Source organism: Camelus bactrianus, chromosome 27, assembly GCF_048773025.1.
Source record: "Camelus bactrianus isolate YW-2024 breed Bactrian camel chromosome 27, ASM4877302v1, whole genome shotgun sequence".
Taxonomy (NCBI): Eukaryota; Metazoa; Chordata; class Mammalia; order Artiodactyla; family Camelidae; genus Camelus; species Camelus bactrianus.
The window spans coordinates 35,761,308-35,787,657 of NC_133565.1; the positions used below are offsets into that span (position 1 = coordinate 35,761,308).

A 26,350-nucleotide genomic window follows, 5' to 3' on the forward strand; every position below is an offset into this window, starting at 1 on the left:
GCCTGGCAAACGGTCTGGGGGGCAACTACATCAGTGGGGCAAGTGGAAGGAGGTGGTGCTGGAAATGTAGGCTGGTCCAGAGCAAGGCAGCCCTGAAAGCCATGACAAGGAGTGCAGACACAGCCCATGGCTATGGAGAATCCACGGGTACCTGCCTCAGTGGCTCTGTCTGCACCTGGAGGGTGTCTGGCCCAGCCTCCTCTCAGGCTCTCCCCACAGGCCTCCGTCCCTGTGCCTCCCAGGCCAGGATCATGTCTACTCTGAGACTGTCAGCACGGGAAGAGACCCCTACGGCAGGCGGCTGTAGCCTGAGGCATGTGTGGACTCCCAGCTTGCCAGGAAGGGCTGCCTGAGCGCATCTCTCTTCTGGTCACACCCCCGCCCCAGCCACAAACAAGCGAGTTCTTCCACGTGGACTCACTATCTCAGCTCGGAAGTGGCCCCACGCGCCCTCCTTCACCAGAGGGGAGCCTGAGTCCATGCCTGCCCACAGCTGTCATCACCGCCCGACTTCCTGGCACAGCGCCGTGGCACCTGGTTATCTCCGGCTCTGTGCTGACACCTTTTATTACAAAACCTTCAGAAGTTCTGCGAATCGGCTCCCGGAGATCGCGCTCCCCACAACCGCCTGCATGAGCCTCGGGGCCTCAACCACAAGGCGACCACAGCGCATCAGCCACTTCTGCTCTGAGCCGAGCCTGGGGCCCTTTCCCCTCTGCCCTCCCCCCCAGCCCCAGCTGGGCTCGCCACGCTTCCCTTTCTGGCTTTTCCTTCTTCTAAATCTTAGACACTGCAGGGAAGCAGAGCGAGGCCCTGGTGAGCCGCGAGGCCGGTCCAGCACAGGGGTGAGCCCAGAGCAGGCCGGAGGGCAGGTGGAGGGTCCTGTTTGGAGGAAGGCTGGGGAGGGGCGGGGCGGGGCGGGGGCGGGCAGGAGATTCTGGCCGCTGAATCAACCTACTCTTCCCACAGAGCTCCCCTGGCTTCTAGAAAGGGCCCCAGCCAAGGAGCCTCTCAGGAGAGCAGAGTGAGGGGTGTGTGTGTGTGTGTGTGTGTGTGTGTGTGTGTATGTGTGTGTGTGCCAGGGAGGGACAGAACCCAGCATGACACAGACAGAGAAGAATCTGTGTGAGAGCGAATGAGACCGTTGGTCTCAATTTTCCTTCTCCTCCTCCTCTGCTCTCTGCCCAGTGACTGTCACAGGGCCCGCTTTTCAGTACCTGCTCAGGACATGTTTACTGAGCAAATGAATAAACCAGGGCCTGACATTCTAGTACGCAGAGGTATATTAGGCCCAGCAAGAAGCGTGTTAGGGGTTCAGGACCCTCTGCCCCATTTTCCCTCCAGGGTCTAACCGGTGAGGCTTGTACACATGGGCCATGGTTCCAAGAAGGCCAAGTCTTAGCACATCCCAGGCCAGCTGAGCACCTGGCACCCTGGGGAGCAGGGAGCGGGGCCCCCACACCCGAGCACAAGAAGTGAGAGGCAGGGGTCACTGGCGAGCGCCACGGCTCAGGGAGGCTCTGCCCTGCCCAGGCGGGATCCAGCCCAGGACGGCGGGCTCGCCACTTACATCAGCAGCTTGTCGGAAGCCCCCTCCGCGCTCGCTTCTGGCGCGGGGCAGGAGAGGCCCCCCGCTCCCCACGAGCAGGTGGGGAAGGGAGAGGAGGGGAGAAGTTCCTTCTCCTGCAGCTTCGCCTTTGAAACCTGAGTCCGCCTCCCTCCCCTGGGACCACTGCTGTTTTAGGAGAAACGGGCACAACTGGACGACAGTCTGCTGGTCACCTGGCTGAGGTGGGCAACCGACAGTAACCAAGGGCTCTTTACAGCCACTTCCATGTCCAGGGTCGCACAGGGGTGCCCCGTCAACCAGCGGAGCAGGTGTCTCATTCCTGTCTTACAGGTGAGGAAATGAAGATGCCTGCTTCGGGTCACGTGGGAGGTGGGGACCGGGTCTGACCAGACTCCCAACGCCCTCACCCCGTGAGCTGAGCTCCGGGCCGAGAGGAGGAAGGGGGCCGGGATGCTGAGGGCAGGATCACGACGTGGGGTCTGGGGTTGAGGAAGCCGCAGCCAGCAGGCGCAGGCTCTGGTTCTTGCTATTTGTTCTGTGCCCAGAAAAAGGCACATGTAGGTTTCCATACAATTTCAGGGGGCTCAGAGGTGCTCACCTGGAGAGGGAGGGGACCCAGAAAGGAAGAGAGGACAGCGCTGAAGCCAGTGGCAGCCCAGCCCGTCCTGCCCTCCCAGTGAAATGCCTGACTCACTTGGGTCAAAGTGACTTCTGAGAAAATGGGATTTTTTTCCTCCCAAGCCCAACACAAAATACGTGGTATTCAGGAATACTCCGTTCTTTAAAAAAAATTTTTTTTTGTTTACTTAGGGGAGAGGTAATTATGTTTTTAAATTTTTAAAATTTATTTAATGGAGGTATGGAGGATGGAACCCAGGACCTCATGCACGCTGAGCACCCGCTCTACCCCTGAGCTCCACCGGCCCCCGCCCCTGGGCAACTTTTCCTTGGCCTTATACTCTGCCGTGCAGTCACGGACGGTGACGTCCCCAACAAGTGTCCCAGCGACGGCTAATCCAAAGCAGCGAGCAGCAGTGTGCCGCGAAACAGGGAATGGCTGTAAACTCCGTAGACTTCTGCTGTGCTGTAACATAAAACCCTTCTTCAAGTCCAATAAAATGGACACGTTGGCGTCATACCGTGACCCCACGGGGAGCCCCGGTGGCTATAAAATCTAAAGACAGATAATGCAGTGTCCACCTCAGCTGCGTCGTGAGTCCAGCCCACACTGATGTCTGCCTTTAATAAGCATTCACTCCATTTTTATTCAAGAAACTTTATTTTTACTGTGATGCAGTTTGGAAGCGTTTTCAAAGGCAATTAGGAAGGCTGATATCTGAGAAACAAGAACGACTGAGTAAAGTAGGGACAGGCGCCCCCTGCTTTCAGACGCATCCCCATGGCCGACGGGCCTTCTGCTCCGCTGTGCTGCCTTCGAGGCTGCGTCCAGCGCGCGGCCGGAGGGGCGGTGCTGTCACGGCCGTGATGGCGTGGCCCGGAGCCGCACCAGCCATCTCCTTGGGAAGGGAGCCCTACACCTTCGCTTCCAGGCAGGAGCCCGGCCTGCCCGAGGCCCCCCAGGGTTTGAATGCAGGCCTGCGTCACTTTAAAGCCACAGTTCTTTCAACTGAATGAGCAGTACGCAGTGGAGAGCAGGGCGTACGGGCTTTGATTAATTGCAACAAAAGTGCAACCTGTTGGACAAAAGGCCGACTCTGCTTTTTACCCCTTGCTAGGCGGAGAGATCCAGGGCAGGGCTGAGGCAGACGCCCATGTCCTGGGGCAGGTGCCAGACCGCAAGGCCGACACCTGTCCCGTTGGGGAGCAGAGGGTCCTTGCTCAGTCACCCATCTCTGGTCTGTCTTTTCTGTCCTCTGGGCCCAGCTTGGGTCTGGGAAGCTGTGTGGCCTGTGCAAGGGAACACCTGTCCTCTGAGAGCCCACCCCAGCCTAGGCGCGCTGTGGCCCCTGCGTCCTCACTGCCGTGGGGAAGCTGCACTTGCTAAGTGAGGGGCAGTGGGGCCCAGGGCTGGGGGCATGGAACCCTGCCTTTCGACTCACTAGACCAGAGGGAGGGAACTTAGCACAGTGTTCTTGCTACACACGGGGAGCACGGGGGTGCCTCGGTGATGGGGCTTTTGTGAAGATGCACGGGGTCGGGGGAGATGCTGGAAAAGCTGTAGAGCACAGTACACGGGACACAGTGAGGGCTTAACCCACGCCAGCGAGCGTCACTGTTAAGAGGAAGGGCTGGGATTCAGCCCCAGGTCAGCCTGACTCTCTCCACACCGTCCAGGGACCACGTGTTGGACCCCTGCTCTGTGGCTTGTTTACAAGCTGCGTGACCTCAGACAAGTCACCTTCCTCGGCCTCAGTTTCCCTTACTGTAAAGCGGGGACATTGCCTCACAAGGTGGTCGTTCAGACTCAAGTGCATTAGAAGAACGAAAACGTGGACTGAACGACTGAAAGCAGCACGCGGAGTGGAGCATTCGCTGGTGTTTCAGTGAGCGTTGGTCGGTGTGTTAGAATCAGTCCTTGTTCTCCTTGGGGTTTAAACAGAACCCTAACCCCCGACTCCCCTGGAGACCAGACAAAGGGAGAGAGCAACACCCGGTAAGGGCGCAGGGCGGGAGCCGAGGGCCGTGGGAGGGGCTGCGTGCCCTGACGCCTGTGAGTGCCTGGGCCCCGTCTTCCCGCCCCCCGGGCTGTGACTACAGAATCTCAGCCCTTTGCTCCCGTCGCCCCACTGCTAGATACGAGCGTCCCCTGGTTATTCGGGGGTCTGGTCACCGGTGGTGTCCACCCCACCCCTCCTCTGCTGCTCGCATCCCCACCGCCCCTGCCCAGCATTCCCCCTGCTGCCGGAAGGGGCCTTTCCCGCTGGCCAGGGCACGGATCCCTGGTACCCAGCACGTTCCCGGCGGAGGCGGGAGAGCCGCAGCTGTCTCTGGGCCCCAGGGCAGCACCGCGTCTGCCCACAGTCCTGTAGAACCTTTTGACTTCTGACTCTCAAGCTTCTAGCTCTCAGAGCTCAACCCAGTCCCAGAGGCCAGATGAGACGAGGTCCCATATCATCTCTTTCTCTGCTCTCTCCTCAGACCAGGCCCACAACCCAATATCTCCTTCACTCTCCCTCCCACAAAACAGAAGTATCTAGGCGTTATTGACAGATACCAAAGATACTGGAGAACACGGGTGGGAGTATCACTTGCCCTAATGGTGTCTGGGCTCGGGGTTTGGCAGTTCCCAACTGCCACACTGCATCCTTGCAAAGATGCTAGGGGACAGATACTAGTAACCCACTGTGCAGATGAAGACACTGAGGCCCAGGGGAGAGAAGTTGGATCAAGGGTATTAGCTAGTAAGTGGCCGCGCTGGGATTCAGGTGCGGGGCTGTTTGGTACCACCTTGCTTCCGGAAGCTGGAGGGACGACACCCTGAGAGCGCTAGGGCGGACTGTGGGCAGGTGGCAGGGTCTCTGGGTCCCTTCTCCCCGGGCACACAGGCATTAGCTGAGCTCCCCAGCCTTCCAAGCTCATCTGACATGCCCATCCCAACCTCAACTTTAATTACGCCTGCCCTCGAGAAAGCCAAGGACTTCGCCCTTCCCAGAAACCCAGGCTCCCTCAGAGCCTTCCAGCCACTCCCACGTGCAGGAGCCCCGAGGAGAGGTGGCCTCTCTGTCCTTGCTTCTAGTGTTGAAGTGGCCTACATCTGGGTCTGCAGGAGAACTCCCTCCCGCCCTTCCTTTCCATTCGTTCTTTCTTTCTTGTTATTTTCGGGATCTCAAATGCAACGTGCCCGAGATAACGCTGCTCCCACTTTCTTCCCTGCCCTTGGTGTCTTCAAATCTTCAAATCACACGCCGCGCCAGCCAGTTTAGCATAAGAAATTAAATTAATTTTCATGCTTCAACTCCAGATGTAAATGCCTTTATTAATAATTTAAAGCACATTTATTTATGCAGTTTGATATTTTTCAGGTTCAGGGAAGCAATTAAGTTTTGCCCAAGCTGCTGATCAGCAGACAGTGTCTCCTGTGCCTCCCGGCGCTCCGGAGGGGCCGCGGGAGAGAGCAGCACGCGGGCCCGGCCTCGCCCCTCCGGCCGCCGGCCGCCGCCTCTGTGAGACTCGGGCTTTGGATTCGAAGAGAGCACAGTTGTTTGCGGGGACCCGTGTCCAGAAAGGCCAATTTCTTCCTCAGAATGGCGCCGGGCTATTAAACTTGAAGACCTCGCGAGGTCCCGGCCACTGAAATTTCCTCCCTTCGCCTAGTTCCTGGGCGGCTGTCATCCGCTAAAAACCACTTTTTTCTCAGGAAGCAATTTCTCACCTGCTAAGGGCTTAGCTGCCGGGGGGGTGAGAGGAGCCGGCTTGGCCACTTTGGCGCCAGTGAGTGTGGACACTCTGCCCCACCGTTTGTGCTTTCAGCAGGGGCTGGGGGTGGCTGGGGTGCCGGGGAGGCTGCGCCGGGTTAGGGGAACGTATGGGGCGGGGGGGACAGTGGGGGGAACGCCGCCGTCTCGTATTTGGCCGGGGAGGCAGTGTGATGTGGAAGCGGCGCTGGGCTGGAGTCAAGAGAGCTGGGCTCTGACACAGCTCTACACTGGCTCCCGTGACTCTCAGCAACCTCCCGGAGCCCCAGTCCGGTCGTCTGTACCTGGGGGTGACCCCTCCCTCCCACGGTGAGTGAGTGAGGGAGGGCGTCCACTACGGTGCCACGCTCAGAAGGGCCTGGCCTGCTCTCCTCCTGCGGGCCTTCCTGCCTCCTGACTGCTCCTCAAGGCCAATGCAGGGCCTCAGCACAGCAGGGTCACCGAGGGATGGGCCGGGGGGCCCGCTCGGCTTCGGTGGCCTTCTTAGCACTTCTCACTGTCAGAGCTTCATCCCCGGAGGGGCACCAATGTGGCGGCAGGGAGCTCTCCCTTGTCTGCGGACTCACCTCTGTCTCTCCAGCCCCGAACCGATGCCCCGGCTTGCCACAGGCCCCCATAAATACGTTCTGAAAATGGAAATGGAGGGGGCGGCTGCCGGGAGCCTGGGACAAGGGGAGGAGAGGGATGAGGGAAGGAGGGAGATGCAGCTGGGGGCTGCTCCTGGGCTGAGAGGGGCCCTAGGCTTGAGACCGAGGCAGATGCGAGCTGTGGAGAGGGAGGGGGTCGCCAGAGGCTGGGAGAGGAGATGGCCGTGGAGGTCCCCATGCAACCAGGGTCTGGTCCAGACAGGAGCTGCGGGGGCACAAGGTCTGCTGCAGACACAGGCTTGGCGCCCACCTGGCTCAGACTCCGGCCCCTGCAGTTCCCCCGGGTGCCTTCGGGTAATTAGCCAGCCTCCTTCAGCTCCCGCTTCCCCGGAGGAGGGCTAGGAAAACTGAGTGTGTTGGTTCATTTGTGGTCCTTGTCCCCCTCCCTTCTAGAAAAGTCCTCTGAGGGAAGGGCTGTGTGCAGGGTGTGTGGCTGGAGCATCTAGGATCTGGTTACCAAGGAAGCAAAGCCTGACAGTGGACCTTTGGACCTTAATGGGGAAAGAAGGAGACGGGGGCCTTTTTCTACGGCAGAGCTTAAGTGGGCGAGGGCGGGTCCTGGAGAGACACTAGCGGGAGGCACGTGGAGAAGGTGCAGACGGTGGGAGAGTCAAAGACTTCCAGCCTGTCCCTTGGGTCCCCAGGGGGGCTGTGGCCTCCGGGAAAGCTGGCGTAAGTCTGGGTCCCAGGCTGGCCTTCCCCTGGGGCATGACCATGTCATCCTGCCCCCTACCACCCCTGCCCGCTCGAGGCGTCCTGGACAAAAGCACTCAGTCACCTCCAGGTGGACGCCTGCCTGTGGGACGCCCTAGACACCAGCATCCGGGGAGCACGGCTGCAGGGCACCTTGGCTGGAGTGGGAGGGGTGGGCCTCACCATTTACACGTGAAAATCGGGGTGATGAGCGAACGTATGGGGGTGCCTCCTTCCTAGGTTTGTTCAGAGTGTGGTGCTCAGTCCCTTTTAGCTGTCATCCATAAAGGTCTCAGCCCTGGAGGCCGGAGTGACCTTGGGCAAGACACGCCACCTCACTGAGCTCCATTTGGAGGACCGGGGCTGGCAGGTCTGCTCCGGGGAGCTACGATAAGGGAGAAAGGAGAGAAACTACACAGCACATAGTTGGCAGAAAATGTAGGAAAAAATATTTCTTCACCCTCTTTCTCCCCAGACCCCTGGAGGCGGTGGGGTGGGGTGCCGGCCAGCTTGTGACCCTCCCATGCAGGCCGGCTCTGCAGGGTTCAGATGCCCCCAGGCCTCCTCCCTGCCTTGTCTGCCGGGACCAACAGCTGCCAAGGCATTGACGTGCCTCTGACATCCTTCCACTCAAGGGGGCTGAGGGATGGTGGTGCGGGACATGCCTGGGCTTCCCACCCACCTCGGGCTCGGCCCTCGGCCGGCTCCCACAGGCGGGCCCTGGAGGTGCTCCCGGCCAGCGGGGTGGCTCCGGGCGGCAGAGGCTGGTTTGCCCAGGGGCCGAGCCGGGGAGGCGGGGGCACCCCGACGCCTGGCTGGGCAGTGAATCCCCTGTGCACTCAGTCTTTCCTGAGCTCCAAGCTGCTCAAACCTAGATATAGCAGGTGACAGACGGATAGGGCAGGAGGGACATCACTGGGCCCGTGAAGCCCAGGCATCTCATGGTCCCTATGGGGGAGCTAAGGTCGCGTGGGGCAGAGGACCAGAACTCAGATTTATTTCTTCAACGAGCCTAATTCAGAATGACCTGCAGCCTGGGCACTGTGGCGGGGAGCAGAGGTGACGGGGACCCAGCCCCTCTCACCCCAGATCTCCCTTCACACCGGCTTCATGGGCATGAGCTCAGATGAGAGTGCAGCCTTGTGTTGTGAGTCACTTGGTCTCATGGCTGAGCCTGCCAGTCCTCTGAGGACCCCCACCACCCCACGCCCCGTGCAGACCTGGCCGTGCTGCAGGCCACGGCCGCACACCTAGGGGCTCAGGGGCCCCGTGAGAGCGTTGCCCAGGCCTGCCTCTCACTCTCCTCTCTGTCACTTGCCATCTCCCTTGAAAAGCACAGACAGTGCTTTGGGGAACAGGATCGCCCCCTCTGATTCCACCAGCAAGCTGGCGATTGGGGCTCGTGGGCCGACTTAACCATCCAGCCCGCATTTTCCAAGACCTGAACCACCGCCGGGCTCATTTCCTGAGTCACTGAAGCTTCCCCGTGTGAGTTTTAGGGATCTGGGGAGAGGCCTGGGGCTGTTTGACATCACCTATTCATCTCTGCAGGTGGGGCCGCATTTCTCCAGGAAGACTGCGGGAGCTTGCACCGCACAGCCGGCAGCCCGGGGCTGAGGGCAGGCTGCCACCCACAGCTGGGGAATGACAGTGATGCCTGGACGGCCTTCTGCTCGCACCGTACTTCCAGAAGCTGATGTCTAGAAGGGAGCTCCTGCCTTGAGCAAAGCAGAGTGTGAGGCACTTGGCGGAGGGAGCAAGCCTGACCTCAGTGAGTTGAATCTGGGATGGAAGAGGAGGCCTCCCCAAACTGGGGTGTGCTGGTATGTGTTTAATGACCAGCTTTCCACAGGGAAAAACACCAATTCACCAGTTCCCGTGGTATAAATATCCCCCCATGGCTGCCTGCAAGGTGCCAGTGTGGTGTCTGTGGAACGGTCGCAGGGAATCGGGTCTGGAGAGCAGGCAGAGGCTGGCTCCAACATCCCACTGTCCCCAGCTAACCCTGTGGCAAGGCACTCTGTAAAATGGGCTAAAATAGAAGGATAAGTACAAGTCTGTGGTCCCTGGACTGGGGAGCAATACCTTCCGACGGAGCTCCCTGGGGAGCCAGCCCGAGGCTGCAGTCGGAGTCACGCCGCTCTGAAGGCTGGGTCCATGCCCGACCTTGGGCCTAAGCCACTCTCTGAGCCACCTGTCCCTTCTCTCCCATTTTGCCTTCCTTGGCTTCTTGGGCTGGGCCCTCAGCCCTGCGTGCTCGCCTTTGACCCTGAGTTTACTTCTAGCGGGTGGTTTGGATTTTCCGTGCAGCCAGACGCTCATTCCTCTCATCACCAAGCGCGTCTGGAGCCCTCGCGGGGGCACGTGCTGGGCGGTGCTCGTGGGGCCGTGGCCAGTGCCTGTGCGCTGCGACCACCCCTGGGGACTCACGTTCGGGGGGTGGGTGGGGGCGGGTGTTGAGTGGGTGCAGAGAGTGAAGTTGCACAGAGGAATAAATGTTGTCCTTGAACTCTGGCAACCAGCCAGAGGCCGGTCAGTCAGCACATAGACTCTTACCCTTAATTGATTTATCAGATTAGCGTTAATGGAACCCAGAGGAAGCTGGAGCCAGGCCGGAAGTGACTACAATAGAAGAGATTGTACCCTAGGATTCCTTCTAATCTTCAAACAGCCCCGAGAGGGAGGGGTTGTCCCCACTCTCCAACCTGGGAACCAGGCCCAGAGAGGCTGGTGGACTTTCCTGAGGTCGCCCAGCAACCAGTGTGAGTCCTGGCGGGCCTCTGTGGCCGCTGCTGAGGCTGTGCGGATCCCAGAGCGTCTGGGGTCAACCCGCTCCCTGAACAGGTTTCTGGGGACAGCGAGGCACAGGCCCCTCCTGCGGGTCAGGCTGGGCTGCGCCGTTGCTCTGGACACCGCTTCCCTCCCTCACTCACCATCTCCTAGCCCCTCCGCCTTGGCCGGGCAGAGGGGAGCTGCTGTCACCTGAGCACACAGTCCAGGGCTGCACAGGAAAACGACATTGATTTATGTTCCAAACAGGCGAAGGGCGAGGCCAGGGGAGACGCAGGGCGGCGGGGCCGGCTGGGTGGTAAGCACGGATCAAGCAGAAGAAAAGGCTTCCCCAGCCTCCCGACGAGCCGCCCCGCGAGTCCTGGGGAGGCGCCGGCTGAGAATCTCCCGCGGACACCGAAATGGAGTCGCAGGTGAGGAGAAGTCAGCTCGGGGCTCGGGTGTGCCTTAGAGGGCTGAGTTCAATTAAAACCCTATTGATTTTCCCTGCTGATTAACACGCCCGGCACGTGAGGACGGGCGGCTGCCCCAGCTCGCGGCGTCCCTCCGCCTCATCCCGCGTCACCGCTGAGTCTGGGCAATTTTATAATTGGCCCGATGGGTTCTGATTTGAAACCAGAAAAGCCAATTAGCAGGAGTCTCCTTTGACCTTCGGTTTGGGGTGGTAGGAGACGAGGTAATGACTTGAGACAGAGGGAAGGAAAAAAACAAAACTGAACTAAAAATAAAAACAGAAAATATCAAGAGCAAAGACTTAAATCTTCTTGGCTCCCTGATTAATAACCCCGTCATGCCGATCACAAGCGCTAAACAGCGATGCTGGTTGCAGCTGAATTTTTTATACTTTCTATTAATCTTTAATGATAGCCTGGTCACCTACTCTCTTTTATCTTGTCAGATAAATGTATGGTTAACAGGATAATGAGATTTCTAAAGCCCCATTCCAGCTCCCAGCTACCTCGTGCACGCGGTGACCTCTGACCCCCGGCAGACAGCGGCACCAGGGTGCTTGTAATTGGTGGGTGTGCTGGGAATGTACTGGAAGCTGACGGATGGTTTAAACTTTGATTTGAGGTCAGCGAGGTCACAGAGCTCTGGAAGACCAGCCCGGTTTTATTACCAGCTGCCTCTGATGGGGATATAATTAGATTTAGCTATTGCTTTATTAATAAGTACTCGCTTCCCCATCGCAGTGGGTGGGCAAATGTATTCCTTGGATAATTTGAGGACACGAGTCTGGCTTTATTAATAAGAATATATCATATATATTTGACCAGGCGCAGACACCCATCTGGTTTGCTGGACTTTGGGGGAACTTTATCATTTTTACTCATTTGCAGTATCGAATAAATTGGCTGTGCCCTGTGAAATCTAGCTTTGCCTTGAACTCTCTGTCATGTAGGGAACCTCTCTCTCGGCCTGTTTCTCAATGACCGAAGAATAAAAAATATATAATTTTATCCACCTGTCCATCCATCCGTATGTTCATCCACCCGTCCATCCGTCCATCCATCCATCATCTCTTCATCTACCCAATCATGTGAGTACTTGCTAAATGTTAGGTACAGCCCTAGGTGAAGGGGAGAGGGGTCCACAAAGAGTTAAAGACTTAATCCCTGTCTGAAGAGATTTACAAGCAGACAAATAACTAACTTTCAAAGGACGAGTTAAAAGCCATAAGGAAATATTAACAAAATGCTAGACGGTGCTTGGAAAGTGTGGAGCGTCGGACCTGAACATTAAAAATATTCATATTCTGGTAACAGCTATTAACTTTACTTGTATTTTTCAGAGAAGGGCTGGGGCGCAGGAAGGAGGAAGGCTTGAAGGAAGGGCTGAGGAGTTTCTGTAGACATCTGAAAATTTGGAGACTTTCTCCCGTGCATCCTCATCATAGAAAGTAGAAAGGAACAGGGGAAGAAAGGGAGAGAAGCCAAGTGTAGAAGGAGGAGAGTTGAAGAGATCACTCATTAGTCCCGGACCCTAATTCAGCCTCTGCTTATGGAGTGTCTGCTGCGTGGAAGCTGTGTCCTGGCTGGGACCGGCCTCCCCACTCACCTGAAGGCCACCCTGACACGAAGACCGCGGTTCCGATGCTCAGTCCTCCGGTACCTACCTGTGTCACTCTATTCTGAAACACTGCAACCTTGGTACTTTGGGTGGTTAAATACCATCATGTAGGCATTTTAAAAAAACTTGCCACGTGCTACGCTGGGCACCTCTCCTCTACCTGGTGACCAGGGGATTCATCTCCTGCTGTCTTAACAGGCACCTAGAGGCATGCGCTGCACCGAACATTCCTCGTCGAGCAAAGGAGTGCGCTTTTAACAAGTGGTTATGACCACATCTCCACTATGTTTCATCTAATCCAAGACACACTGTGCTGTTATGCACCGTGGAAGGGAAGAGCACTGCTCTTCTAGGCCCCTAGTTATCCAGTGATACACTGCTGACTGTGGGACGCACCCTGGTTCCCAAACCGTGAGAATGTGGAAGAAAAGAAACACGTTTCACAGACGATAGTAGTTTAGACCTTCCTCCAACACGTTGTTTTCTTTCTCGTTCCTTGGCTTCCTTGGGAAGGTGAATGCATTTTCTTGGGTCTGTTGACCGTTTGTTCTCTAGAGCCAGTTGGGCTTTGATCTATTCCCAGAGCCTCAGACGGCGTCTCCGTTAAGAAGAGAATGGAGTGGAGTGGCAGGGGGAGGTGGCCCTGGCCTGGTTCCCCAGCCTTGCCTGGAGAGACCCTGCCGCCTCTTGCTTTAGAGATGGAGTCCCTCTGCTCTCCTCCCCTGCCTTGCTTCTGGACCACATCCATCCTCCTAGGGCCTGAGCCTTTCCAAGAATCACTTACCTCTACTAGGAGGCCCTCAAGAGTAGTGGACGGGAACATCCCACCAGGAGGGACTCAAGCCAGGACCGAGGTTCCTCTGTCCTGGCCTTAGACTCTCCCGGATGGAGCAGCGTCTGAAGGCAAAGAGTGGAAGGCAATGGGGAGTTGGTAAGAAGTCACCACTGGTGGAAAAGCTACTCAGCCCTTTCCCTCTGGTTGTGGCAACTGTTCTTGGCCATTAACTCTCAGTCACTCAGGGAGTTTTCAGGTGGAGCTAGAAGGATCTAGAAGCTACATGTACACTTATTTCACAGACCCCATCTAATGTCTGCCCGGAGACACAGCTCCTTTCTAAGGGCCCTTCCAGTAACTACATTTGTTGAGCATCTGAGAGGCACTGGGTATTGCCTTCTCAGCTGCGCTAGTCAGGACAGGCTGGGTTATGCTGCAGAGACAAGCACCCAGTTGTTGGTGACTTAAGCCAGTGAGAGTCCATGGGTCTTGTCACTGGCGGAGGGTCCAGCGTGGGCATCGCCATCAGATGGCTCTGCTGGCCGGCTCTCCTCCGGGAGGCCACTCAGGGGTCCGGCTCCTTCTTACTCAGTTTAGGCTCTGCTGGCCTTGAGACCCTTGCTGTCTTCCAGGCCTTAGAGCCCTTCAAGTCCTCCTCGGGGCCTTCTGCACCCAGCCAGCCAACCAGCAAGGGGTGCCTGGGGAGGGTCCAGGGGCCGGGCCTGCCAGTGGCAAATCTCACTTCCGCCACATTCCACTGGCCAGAGCTTGTCCCATGGCCCTGCCCAGGTATGAGGGCCATGCCCAGGAGGAGCCTGAAATGTCCAAGTGGTCACTTACTGTTGCCTCTTCCTCTCCAAAAATGGCCTCCACTGGCAAGTGGCGTGAAGATGCAAACTCGAAATAGTGTCCCCTTCCTCATTGCGCCAGGGCCTAGAATCCACTGTGGGACAAAATTAAGTGAGCAACCAATAACGGAGCAACAAAACCCAAAGAGCAACACACACACGCTTGACCGTTCACACAGCAAGCTGCTCTGAGACCCCACAGTGGCCCTGCTTCGTCACTCCTGAGAAGGGCAGGTTGCCCCAGAGAGGAGGGGCAGTCTGCAGAAGGGACAAGGGTCTGGAACCAAGTTCCTGGGTTCAAGCCCCACCCTCACCGTTGTTGGCTGATGGTGTTAAGCGAGAGCCTTCCTGTCTCTGAGCGCCGGGACTCTCAGTGGTAGAACTGCATAAACCAAAGTGGAGTTTTCTGATCTTACAACAGGATGCTGACAAATCCTGGTGTATTCATGGAGTCCACAAGACAATAGTTTTGAAACCAGGACCAAAGCAGAAAACTAAGTAACACTGTGTAGGACTAACTTAGTTTCCCGTTGCTGCTCTGATGAATTACCTGAGTGGCTGACAAGCTAACTGAGTGGCTTAAAGCAACCCACTCTTATTCTCTTACAGCCCTGGAGGTCAGAATTCAGAAATGAGTCTCATGGAGCTAAAATCAAAATATCAGCACGTCTGGCTCCTTCTGAGGCTGCCTTGCCTCTTCCAGCTTCTAGGGCTGCTGCATTCCTCTGCTCACCCCCTCTCGGTGTACCCTCCCACCTGCCAGCCTTTCTTAGCCAAGAACAAATCTCCGGCGTGGTGGTGAAGAGGCTGGGCTCCTGGGCCCGTCTGCTTGCATTTAACTCAAGCTCCACCACGTGACACCATCCAACACTGGCTCTGTGACCTGGGAAAACTGCTCTGCTTCTCTGTGCCTCGGTTTCCCCACCTGTGAATTGGGATATAATGGCAGCCACTTCAGAGAGCACTGTGAGGACTCGGCGAGTTGACACCACCAATGGGAAGGGTATTTGAGGGCCCTGAGCGTCCCCAGACCACAGGCCCCATGCACCCCCGTTCCCCCCCGACCCACGCCAACCTCAGTAGAGACAACCACATCAGATGCAAGCCATTGCCTAAACGAACCAACTTCCAGATCAGTTTATTATCAAAACAGTATAAACATTGTTTTTATGCCCAATAAACAGTTCCTCAGCTCTGCAAAGTGAAATATTCCTTTCATTATGAAACTGAGAAGCCATTTATCCTGCGTCCTAAGTGGTGTAAATAGACCGCGTGGCAGTCAGCGGAGGGATAATGGCACTGTTTATTTTCACTAGCTCGGGATGGGCTGACACAGCGTGTACCTGGGGAGCGAGCGGGGCTCCTGGAAGGGGACCCGCAAATCTGTCACTCCCGCCAAGAACAAGGTGCCGGGCATCTGTCGTCAGGCTCCGCGTGCCAGGCGCAGGCAGGCGGGGGATGTCGGGATTCCACCTGGCACCTGGAGGAGCCAGCTCCGCGCTGCAGCTGGAGAGAGGTCCCCGCGGAGGGGGGAGTTGGTGGACCTGGGCGCCCGATGACCCCGCCCACCTCGCTGCTCAAGATCGCCGTCGCACGAGGCCTCAGGCATGAGCCTGCAAGCGACGTTACAGCGCAGGAAGCTGCCCACCCCAGTGAGTGTGGTAGGACCAGACGCCGAGGCTGAGAACGGGGTCCAGGGTCAGGCTCCGCTCTCTCAAACATGGGGTATTGGGCAAGTCCTTGGCTCCCTGCCCTCTGTCCACTTGTTTCTGCAGCGGGGACGTGACTGAATGGAGCGTATGTAGGTGTTCAGCTTTGTGCAAGCTCATGCCCTGATTTTTCTGGAGAGGAAACAGAATTCCATAGACAGAAGGTCAGCGGCTCGTGGGCGATTCCAGATCAGACCCAGGTCTCCTGGCTCCTGGTCATGAGTTCTTCCCACCAGTGCGTTCCTCGGATTAAACATCATCTCTGGAAAGGCAGCGCCACTGTCTCTACATGCACCGCGTGCCTCCGGGGCGTGGGGGTGGCTATTTCCACGGATGGCGCCCACCAGGGTGGTGGGCACACCTCCTGGAGGCCTCAGCTCGGAACAAATGTGTTTCTAAGAAATAGAGGACACCTCGGCCCACTGACACTTCGGTACAGATTAATTTTTATTCCCTCTCTGGCAGAACATAGCAATCAACAGAGATGGAACCTGAGACACTGTGTTACTTTGGAGTTTCAGGATTAGAAGGACCAGAACTTGGGACACAGCCTGGGTTGAAGGCTCTGCATCACTGGGGGGTGGGCATGTTGACCCCATGAGCACCTAAGATAAGGAAGGGGAGATGGGAGAACCCTCAGTAGGAAGGGATGAGTGTGGATGCTGGACGGGAGCCTTTCTCTGAAGAAGGCCATGATGAGTCACTTCATCTCTTTGAGACTCACTCTTTTCATCTGTACAATGGGCATAATAATATCTCACAATTCCGAAGAGCAGAGGCTAGACCGGAAGATCCTCACAGGGCTGCGCCGGCCCCAGAGTCACCGCTGGGCTGAGTCAGTCCTGTGAGGAGGGTGGGAAGCTGTACGCGTGTTAGGATTCTTCCCTACTAGGGTGGCCGGGAGCCCCTGGAGGGGTGGGGACCGAGGGGGCTGAGGGCTGCTGGGGCGCAGGCAGGGTCTGGCAGGAAGTAGCCAGAACAGAGGGCTTGGGCCCTTTCGCTGAGCGGAGAACCAAGGTTTCAGCCGTTGATATGAGGACAGGGTGACTGACGCCGCGCCTGCGTCTGACCTGAGGGTCTGGGCGTGTGTGTGGCGGAGGAGGTGCCTGGGTGGGCTTGGCCCCGCGAAGGGCTGGGGTAGGGTTCAGGAAAGGATGCACAGAGCGAGTGCGAAGCCCTCCGGGTGCAGGCCACCTGCTGTCCCCGGCATCTGTCAGGCCCGGGCAGAGACTGGAATCGCTCCACTTGTTCCAAGCAGATTTAAGGCAAGGAGTGGGGTTACAAGGGGCGAAAAGATCAGAGGGAAAAAGGAAGTGAAGCTCCTTACCCTTCCACCGGGGGCTGCTCCCGTGCAGGGGCTGAGGCCCTCAGCCCTGTGCAGCCCAGCTGCCCTGCCGGGCGTAGCCCCCCCAGTGGGCACCTGGAGCTGCTCTTCTGCAGATGCGCTGGGACCGCCTCTGACCTGCTGCAGCCCCCGGGCCCCGGCTGCCCCGGCCCACAGCCCCGCCGCTGCTGGAGGCACTGGACGGCAGCAGACAAAGGCTTTCTCCCTCTTCCCTGCCTTCCAGTCTCCTGCCGGTACTTCCTATGGGCTGAACCTCATGGGAAGCCAGCAGGCAAGGGAGTCTGGGAAATGTAGTTTGCAGGGATAGTCCTGGGGAAGGCGGCAGGAGGGGAGAGTGTGACACTGAGGGCCAACCTGCGCTATCTGGAGCAACCCGTGGCCACCGGATACATCATCCAAGGTGAAAGTTTACTCTGGATCCTTCTAACCACTTTTTTTTGTGGTGGGTTTTATCCTGTCCATTTTAGGCATGAGGCTCAGAGAGGTTCACCAAAATGCCCAGGGTCACACAGCCAGCAAGTAGCAGAGCTGAGATTTGAGCCCTGAGCATCTGCTCCTTTATTCTTGGGGCACTGCTGGTCACTGGGTTCAGCTGAGCCAGGGCTTTGAACAGGTGGCCAGTCCCAGCAGGAACCAGGGATTTGGGCAGAAGCCAGAAAGCCAGATGAGGCTTGCTAAGTGGGAGTTAGGGTGGGGGAGGCTCAAGCCCACGCGGTCCCCTGGGGCTGAGTTCACCAGCAGGTTGCTGGGCACGGGAGCAGTGGGTGTGCCCGCCCCCGTCCCGGTGTGGAAGGCAGTGCTACCCCACTCTTGGGCCAGTGTTTTACTGCCCAGAGTTGGGTGGGGGAGATGGGGCCTGACCACTGCCCACATTTGGCGGGGGGAGCTGTGTGACCACGGCAGCGTGCCAGAGCAGAGCAGTCATGGGTCCGAGAAGCCTGGGGCAGCCTTGGCTCTTTGCTCCTCCAATGTGGAGGAGGTGTAGGGATCCAGGGACCGACCGCAACTGGATGGAGAGAATGCCCCGGTGTGTGGCACCCTGGAGCCGGGGCCACACGGTCCCACACCCGGCATCACTCTGGCTGACGGTGGCAGGGCAATCAGTGTGGCAGCGAGGTTGGTGGACCAAAATCCAGGGGTCTGGGCTGGCATTCCAGCTGTCATCCCCTCACCGAGCGAGCGTAGGCAGATCACAGTCACTTCTGCGATCCTGCCGAGAAGTGGTTGCAAATACCACCTGTAAGGAATAGGAAAGACCCTCAGGGAAGGCCATGGCCACTTGGGGGCGGCACTGAGCCCCCTTTCCTCCTCCATCCGGAACGCTGCAGCTTTTCCAACAATCCATTTCCGTGCCCCCTTTCTCGAAGTCCCCCAGCTTAGCCTTCTTTGCTTCCTTGTTGGCTGACTTTGGCTTTATCAGAACCGCTGAAGGGGCCGTGAGGCTTAAGTCGACGCCATGGCTGGGGAATCTGGGGACGAGAGACAGGGTGGGACTTGGTTCTAGCTGCACAGTTGCTATGGACAGTGGAACTTGGAGGCTGGGGCTCCTGATCTCCCCGTCTAATACTCTTCCCAACGAAGCCCTTGGGAAGATCCCTGGCTCCCAGGAAGACTCTTACGTTGGAATAAATAAGCCTCGTTGGGGTGACTTGGGAGAAGCAGGTTTGACTGCAGCCTCCCAAGACTGTCTGCTCAGTCTCCTCTCCCCTCACACTCCCAGTGTGTCCTCACCTGCCGCCTTCCCACCCAGATCAGGTATCTTGCCAAAGAAGACTGCGCAAGAACCACCCCAAAGCTCAGTGACTCAGGATGACAGTTGATCCGGCTCGCGTGTGTGCTGGTGAGCCCTGCTGGGTGTGCTCGCACGCATGTCCGTGCTCTGGCGCCGGGGGGTGGGGGGAAGGACTGGGGGCTGGTGGGTCCTAGATGGCTGTGCCGGCACGCCTGCTGGCCGTCTAGCTGTCAGCGGCGGCGCCTCGGTTTTTCCTGTGGATTCTAATCCTCCTGCAGGCGGCCCGAGCCTGTTCATGGGGCAGCGGGGCTGGAAGAGCAGCGTGAGCTGAAGCCGCGAGGTCCCTTGAGGCTTAGAGCTGGCTCCCTGTCACTTCCACTGCGTGCTATTGAGGGAAGCAAGTCACAGCAGGTCCAAGTGCAAAGGTGGCCAGTGGGCGGAGCCTCAGTGCCTCTCCCTCTCTGGTGACCTGCCACACCTCCACAGATGGAACGGCTGCCCTGTCCCAGGGCAGACACTGCAGTGGCTCGCTGCACTATCCGCTCTGCCCTTCTTCCTTGGTCATGGAACCCTGACCTTCGTCTGGGCTCAGAATCACAACTATGTTTCCCAGACTTCCCCGAAGCTGGGACAGACAACATAACCAGATCTGGCCAATGAGCTGGTAGGAGAACCTGGCATACCTCCTCCTCCTTTGTCCCTTTCTCTTTTTCTTCTGTCTGCCAGCTGCATGGGTTCTGGATGCAGTGGCTGGAGCGTGAGCAGCCACATGATCCCATCAGGTTAGGCAGTAAGACGGCAGAGAAGCAAGACGGGAAGCACTGAGGTTCCTGGTGAATTAATGTCTTTTGTGTAAGAGGAAAACAAACTTGTGTCTCCTTGAAGCCATTGTTATTCTGACATTTTTGTTACTCACAGTTGAACTTGATCCTGTTAACGGACTTTCCTCCATGTACTGACTGCTTTTCACCTTCTTTCTATTTCTTATAATTGCCCCCGTCTTACAAAGCGCTCTCTGACCACACTCACCTCCACTTTTCCAGATTCCTAGATCGGGTACTCAGGGAAGGCCTTTTTGAAGAGACGGGGCTTGCAGCGAGGAGAAACCAGGCAGGTGCTGTAAAGCACACTCCTGCCAGGGGAACATCACGTGCAAAGGCCCTGAGGTGAAAAAGACATGTGAGTATTTGAGGAGATGAAAGAAGGTCCCTGTGAATGGAAAGCAAGGAGGGAAGGGAAGAAGAGGGCAGACAGTAAGCCAGACCACACAGGCACCATGTGGAAAACAGGAGGTTTTAGGCACCATTATGTTCTGATGGTTAGGATGAGGTTCTCCTGCCTGTAGTGGAAAACCTAAGTGTCAGTGACCTACACAGCCACGAGGAAGGCAGTCCAGGGTGCGCACGGAGGCTCCAGGATGTCATTAGGGATCCAGGCTCTGTTAGCTCTCTGCTCCACAATCCTTATCAGGCGGCCCTATTCTCAAGTCTCCTCATGGCCCAAGATGGCTGCTGGAGCTCCAATCACATCCATACCAGGCACGAGAAGGGAGGTGGAGGAGGCCTCCGGGTCGACTCAATCCCCTGTAAAGAGCTTCAAGAAAGCCCTCCTGAGTGGCTTCCTCTGACGTCTCGTTGGCTACCCTGGGCTGCAGGGCAGCCTGGGAAATGTAGTCATCCAGGAGCCATTAGGTGTGCACATTACCAGTCTATATAAATCGGAGCTCTGCTGGAGGAAAGAAGGGGAAATGGGTGTGCGCTAGGTAACAAGAAGCCTTTGCCAGAACTGGGTTCACAGGAGACATTTATTAAAAGCCTGTTTGTCCTAATAGCTACACGCAACATGGACGAGTCCAGCAGACATAAGGGTGAGTGAATGAAGCCAGAACTGAAGATTGCTCAACGATTCCAGACGAAACTAGTCGACGGTGATGACAGTCAGAAAAAGGGCGATTCCTGGGCCTCGGTGCCCAGGAGGAGGCATTAGGGAGCTTTCTGGGAAGCTGGAAACACTCCGGTTCTTGATCCGGTGGAGGTTATGAGGTGGATACCAGCATAGAATTTAGTGAGGTATCTGCTTAGCACTCGTGCTCTTTGCTGCACATTCCTTGTAACAAACTTTGATTTAGCCCATTCATTACAACAGGCGCTGTGTGCTGGGAGTAGAGAGAGAACGACGCCGTGAACCCCGTCCGCAATACAGCCTTGTCCTGGAAATGACAGTGTTGAGGGAACAAAGACAGCCGGGAGGAAGAGGAGTTTGACCTTGTGGGAGCAAACCTGGGAAGCCTTCCTGGAGGAGCTGACACTCTAAGCCGAATGTTGAAAATGAATGGGAATTTGCTACTGGCTGGAAGTGGTTGGGCGGGGAGGAGGTGGTAGAGAGGATGGTGGTGTGTGCATGCAGCTGCGAAGGCTGAGCGACTGCGGGGAGTGGGGCGGGAGGGAGCAGCGAGCCCAAGGCCATGGAGTGGTCCTCTTGCGACGCTGGCATCTGTCTGCCTGGGGAGAGTGGGGACCTTGGGGCTGCTGGGCCGGTGGCCTGTGCCACATGGCTGGGCAGGCCAGCCGCTGGGAAGCCCTCTTCCTTCCCTCCATCCCTCTCCCCTCCTCTCTGCTTCTCACAACGTGGTCCTGAAATGACACCAAGAGCAGCTGCTTAAGCAATTTTGCCAATTAATGGGTCTCTGAAATTAAACCGCCTGCACAGTCTGGATGCGCCTCTCCGGGAGGGGTTTAGCAATTGTCTTCATGATAATCAGGCTTGACTCGCCTTCTCGCACATTAATAAAAAAGCGAAGGCGTCGGGAGAGATGCCCTTTCGAGGGGAGTATCGACAATATTGTAATGAGGCCTGGGGAGGAGGATGCTGAGGCCTGGAGCTGCATGCTCAAAATCCGTCCCCTCTGCCAGCGAGAGCCGGCTCCGGCCGGAAGCAGCCAGGCTCACAGTGGAGAATATCAATGCTCACAGCCAGGCAGGCCGGGCCGGTCTGCAGGAAGGAGAGCAGAGGGCAGGAGATGCTCGGGAGGAGCAGCAGGAGGGCCTCCTGGAGGAGCAGGCAGGGTGGTGGCAGCGGGAGGGCAAGCCGGCCAGCGCTGAGCACCAGGAGCAGGAGCGCCCAGGCTGCTGTCAGCCCTCTGCCCCCACGCTCAGCAAGGCCCAGGGACCCCACGTCTTCATCCACAGACATCACCCTGTGACGGCATGCCTCCCCCCACGCCAGAAGTGACCTCAGAATCCTCCACACCACATCCACGACGCGACACTCCAAGTATACCCTCCCAGGTGGTGGGATCAGAACCAGAATTAGAGCCCACGTGCCATCCAGCCTGGGAATCTATGCCTTTGCCCTCGCGTTCAGCATCTTCCAGTCCCCCGTGCTCTGCACCCTTTCCGCCATGCAGTCCCCTAGGGTTCCTCCCAATGGGCACTGTGTTGTCACAAGGATCAGAGGCTTAGGAGGTGAAGTTCTAATGGTGGGAACGCAGGAGTGGAGCACGGAGGTCCTCGAGCTGCGACAGCCCCGGAGGGAAGGCAGCTAACAGCTCGTTGGCATCTACAGAATCAACCCGTTTAACCTTTGCGTCAGTTCTCCAGAAAGGTGTGCCCTCTGTTTTGCGCCGGGGGATGTGAAGCTCGTGGAAAAGTTACACAATTTGCCCCAAGTTACATTGAGTAAGCGGCAGAGTTGGGACTGAAGCCCAGATCAGTGTGACTCTCAAGTCAGGTCAAGGAGGGGACACACACACCCCCCCCACTCGGCTCCTGTTGGGTTAGTGCGCTCAGACTAGCGCAGGAGAATTCGGTAAAACGAAGAATGTTCTTTGCGTGCGGAGCGTCCCAGCTGCCCTGGGAGAGGGTGAGAGTGGGGAGAAGAGGGGAAGGGGGCAGGGACAGGCCAGCAGCACCCCCAGCGCATTCAGTGATGTGTTACGCACTTGCTGTGTGCCCAGCAGACTCTGTAGAACATGTGAGCCGCCCCAGAGAGCTTAACAGGACATCCTGTTCCCTTCACGTTAAGTGCGAGCTTCATGCAGCTCGCGGTGGGCGGCCCGCGTGTGAGGCCTCGGATGTGCTGTCTGCACGGCTCGGCTCCGACTCGAGGTCGCGCAGCTCTCGAGGGGCTGAGTGCGGATGGGGAAGCCAGCCCGTGGGGGGGAAGCCAGGCTCACTTCGCACCCCCACCAGTGCACCCCGACGCCCGTCCCCGGGCGGAGGAGCCAGGGCCAGCTCTGTGACCTGGCAGGGGACGCAGCACGGTGCCCCCTGCCCCCAGCTGTGGTGCCTGTGTTTACTGCAGGGACGGGGCTGCTTCCCTGGGTGGCCCACGCCAGGCTGTCCTCTCCCACACTCCCACGGTCATCAGCGGTCTGAGCGCTGGACACCACGTCTCTCATTCTCTCTCTCCCCTAAACTCCCGACAGGGTAATTATTTTGGAATCAGCACACTTACTTAAACCTTCACGTAGTGTCAGGCAGTATAAGACTGTGCCAAACCTACACTAAATACAGCACATAACATCTACAGCTAAAACTGAAATTTTTTTTCTGAAAAAAAAGTTCTTTGTTTCCTCCTCTCCATGTGACTGTGTGTGCACAGCAGTTGTTGTCTGAGGGAAGGTGGTGTCAGTTCAGTTTCCCTCGAGTGATTTTTAAACCAAGAACACACATGAGGTTCTAACTCCCAAGGCCGTGGCCGGGCCCAGACGTAGGACCACGGGCTCAGATCTGGGGACGCGTGTTAGGGCAGAGGGCAGAGCAGACCGTCTCCTCCCCACACCCGCGTGAACTGCCTCTGTCCCCGCTTCATCCCCCGCTTCATCACTTGCACTCACAGGGAGGTGCCGGGGCTGGGGGTGTTCCCGGCTCATCTCGTCTAACCCACACTCAAGCCGGGGAAGCAGGCGCACCTAGAAACTCCACTTTTCCAGTTAGAGAAACTGAGGCCGCCGACAGCATCTGCGTGGAGTCACCCATCATTCTCCCTCCCTTGGCCCCCCTGGTGACAATGGCTTCTGTGGGGCAGATGCCAGGACCTGGGGCAGCCAAGGACAGAGCGGAAATGATCCCGCGTCGCCACACAACTCAAGGTCTGTGTGTTTCCTCCATACAAACCTCTCTCCCCGGCCAAGTCCCTCTGCTGTGTCCCCCCTCCTGGCACCTCCTCAAAGAGAGGCGTGGGTGACGGAGGAGGGGCCGCCTGGGACCGCAGCCACCAGGCCCTGCCCGTGTCACCAAGGGCCACACCGGCTCCAAGCAGCCATGGTGATGGGAAAAGCCTGGACTCCAAGACATGAAGACAGAAAGCCCAGTGTTTCATTAGTGCTCTAGATGTTTATTTCCCAAGTTAACAGCAATAACAAACTCGTTTACGGCCGCGAGTTTCACTGCCTCCCCCGGTGGGGCTCCCACCTGCTGCCTGGATTCCGATCCCGTGCGGCTCCAGAGGCTGGCCTGGCAGCTGGCGCGGGCGGGCAGCTGGGAGGGCCTGGGCGAGGGGTCCCCGGGATTCTGTCCCGTCTGCAGGCTGCCCGCCTCGGCGCGGGAGCCGGGCCCACTCCGCCCGCAGGACCACCACCAGCGGCTGTCGGCGGAGGTTTCCGGGCCCTCGCCTGTCTGCTGTGCGGGTGGCTCTTTCCACTCAGAGAATGAAACGAGGGTCCTGACTCAGGTGACTTTTAGGGGAAACTCAAGTCTTAATGTCAAGGGATAGAGTCGCCTTCCCGCAGGGCGGGACCAGGGTGAGAAGAGTGCGGAACCACGAGTGCAAACTTCCAGGAGCTGCTCTGCTTACTCTCCAGGCCGGGCAAGTGTCTCCCTAAATCTGGGGTCCTAGCCCCGGTCCGCCCCACCCCGGCCCCGACCATTGATAAGCACGGGGGCCTCATGGGCTTGCTCTCCCGGTCTCGTGGGAGAGGGGCCAGCCTTCCTTCTTCCTTTTCCAGATCTCACGGTGGCTCGCCTTGCCAAGAGGCCAGGTTGCCCGGGCGGAGAAACGCAGCAGGTGATGCTCATAGACTTTGCCCGTCCCTGTGGCCCTTCTTAGGACCGAAGCTGAGAGGGCGCACAGAGAAAGGAGGTGTTGGGGGGGGCGGGTTTTAGGAGTTTATGGAGCTGTAACTCACCTTATGTTGTTGTTGTTGTTGTTAAAATTTCATTCAAAATAACTACCCTCCCGTCGGTGCTAACTTCCTCCCTGGCTCTGACTGTTCCTTTGCGTCCCATCCTCTCGCTCGCATAGCTTTGCTTTGCCTGATTCTTCTCTGCACGGAGCTTTGCAAAGTTCTGAAGCTTCATCCAAGTGACGGGTGGGCAGGGGCGGCAGGGCAGTGGAGGGAGCGTCCCGCTGCGGTTCCCCGCGCCAAGGGGTCTCAAACTTGAGCACGGGTCAGGCTCCCCTGAAGGGCAGGCGGATCGCTGGGCCTGCCACCGGGCTCCTGGGTCCGTAGGTATGGGGGGGGCGGGTAGAGGTTAGCATTTCCAATGACGCTGGTCTGGGGACCGCCTCTTAGCCCCACAGCCCTGAGACGTTCTGCTAGAAGAGCTCTGGAAGTTAATGAGAACTGAGTTCAAACCCAGCTCTGCTGTCTATCAGCCGTGTGGCCTTGGTAATAACTCACATAGCAGCTGCGTGCGGGTGCGCTGATCTTGCGGCAGCAACGGGGCCGCGTTCTTTACTTGGCGTCATCTCTTTCAATCCTCGTGGGAACGTAAAAGGAGCTTGGTGTTTTTAAGAACTGTGTTTGATGGACGCAGTGATGGGGGCTCAGGAGAGGAAAATTTCCGGGTTCACACCACTCAAAAGTGATAGAGGCGAGAATTTAAACGAAGTCTGACAGCCGAGGCGACAGAGATGGGGCAGGGGACTAACGGCCCTCTCGCAGCCTACGAGCTACTAGACGAGCAGGCAGGTGAAGCACCCAGCGTGAGGCCTGGCGCAGCGTCTCTGCTCACGGAGGGGGGCCCGGCTCCCTGAGAGAAGACCCTTGATGAAGGTGGAAGAGGCAGGAGCTCCCTGACGGCTCAGCGTCCCCGTGAGCCCAGCCCAGGGACGGGGAGGAAGCAGGAAACGGTGGACTGAGTGTCTCGGGGCCAAGCTCTATCAGCCCCCCAGGGCCGGGTGGGTGGATCGGGGTCTGTTTCTGCACCTGGAGAAGAGGACAGCCCATCGTCCCCGCGGGGATGCCCTCGACGAGGCGAGTGTTCGGGTCGGAGGCCTCACTGCGGCATCTCGGGGGCCTTGACGACTCCCGTGCGGGACACATGGCCTTTGGAGACCTGTTATCAAGCCCTCCCCCCGTCCTGTGTCCAGGCAGCCGCCGGCCCGGCAGAGCCCGCCCAGACGCAGGGACAGAGCCTCAGTGCGCTTGCGTCCTGTTTCTCCCCCCACTTTGCAGAAACACAGTTACCGTCTTGCTTCCCCCCACCTTTATTACACCCATTGTTCTGCAGAGTGAGCACCCCACGTGTACACGTTTGGCGCCAGGCAGGCTGCTGTAAGCCGGGGCGTCCTGGGGTGCAGCCTCCAAGCAGGGAAAGTACGGGGCACGCCCACCCCGGAGCCCAGAGCGCCCCTCACAGGGCACGTCCAGGCCGGGCTCGCGGGGCTGGGTGGCGGGGAGACGCTCCTGGCTCCGTGAGGCTGCTCCTCACTGTGGGGAAGGGGTTCAGAGAGCAGCTCGTCCACCGGTTGAAGAAGAGCCCTGCCCCTCCAGGAGCTGAGTCCACCTGCCGGCCCGCCGCCTGGGAACGAGCGTCAGGGCCGCCCGGGTGTGCTCCCCTGAGCCATCTCC

General features: G+C 57.9%; 2 long non-coding RNA genes across 11 annotated transcripts; one reads left to right on the plus strand and one right to left on the minus strand.

The window, feature by feature from the left end:
- Positions 1–597: 597 nt before the first annotated feature.
- LOC123616922 (uncharacterized) lies at positions 598–24,749 on the plus strand. 10 transcript variants are annotated; one of them, XR_012502651.1, is made up of 9 exons: positions 598–845; positions 1,534–1,900; positions 8,838–9,057; positions 10,326–10,489; positions 11,479–11,616; positions 18,574–18,663; positions 19,042–19,219; positions 19,599–19,734; positions 20,701–23,161. It is a non-coding gene; the product is annotated as an uncharacterized LOC123616922 (long non-coding RNA). The 10 variants fall into 10 exon arrangements; XR_012502653.1 differs by having other exon boundaries at positions 600–845; positions 1,745–1,900; XR_012502656.1 differs by having other exon boundaries at positions 600–816; positions 1,745–1,900.
- Positions 14,892–20,694, minus strand: LOC141575227 (uncharacterized). The gene is made up of 3 exons (XR_012502660.1): positions 19,928–20,694; positions 19,585–19,716; positions 14,892–18,060 (listed from the first exon to the last, which is right to left on the minus strand). It is a non-coding gene; the product is annotated as an uncharacterized LOC141575227 (long non-coding RNA).
- Positions 24,750–26,350: the final 1,601 nt, after the last annotated feature.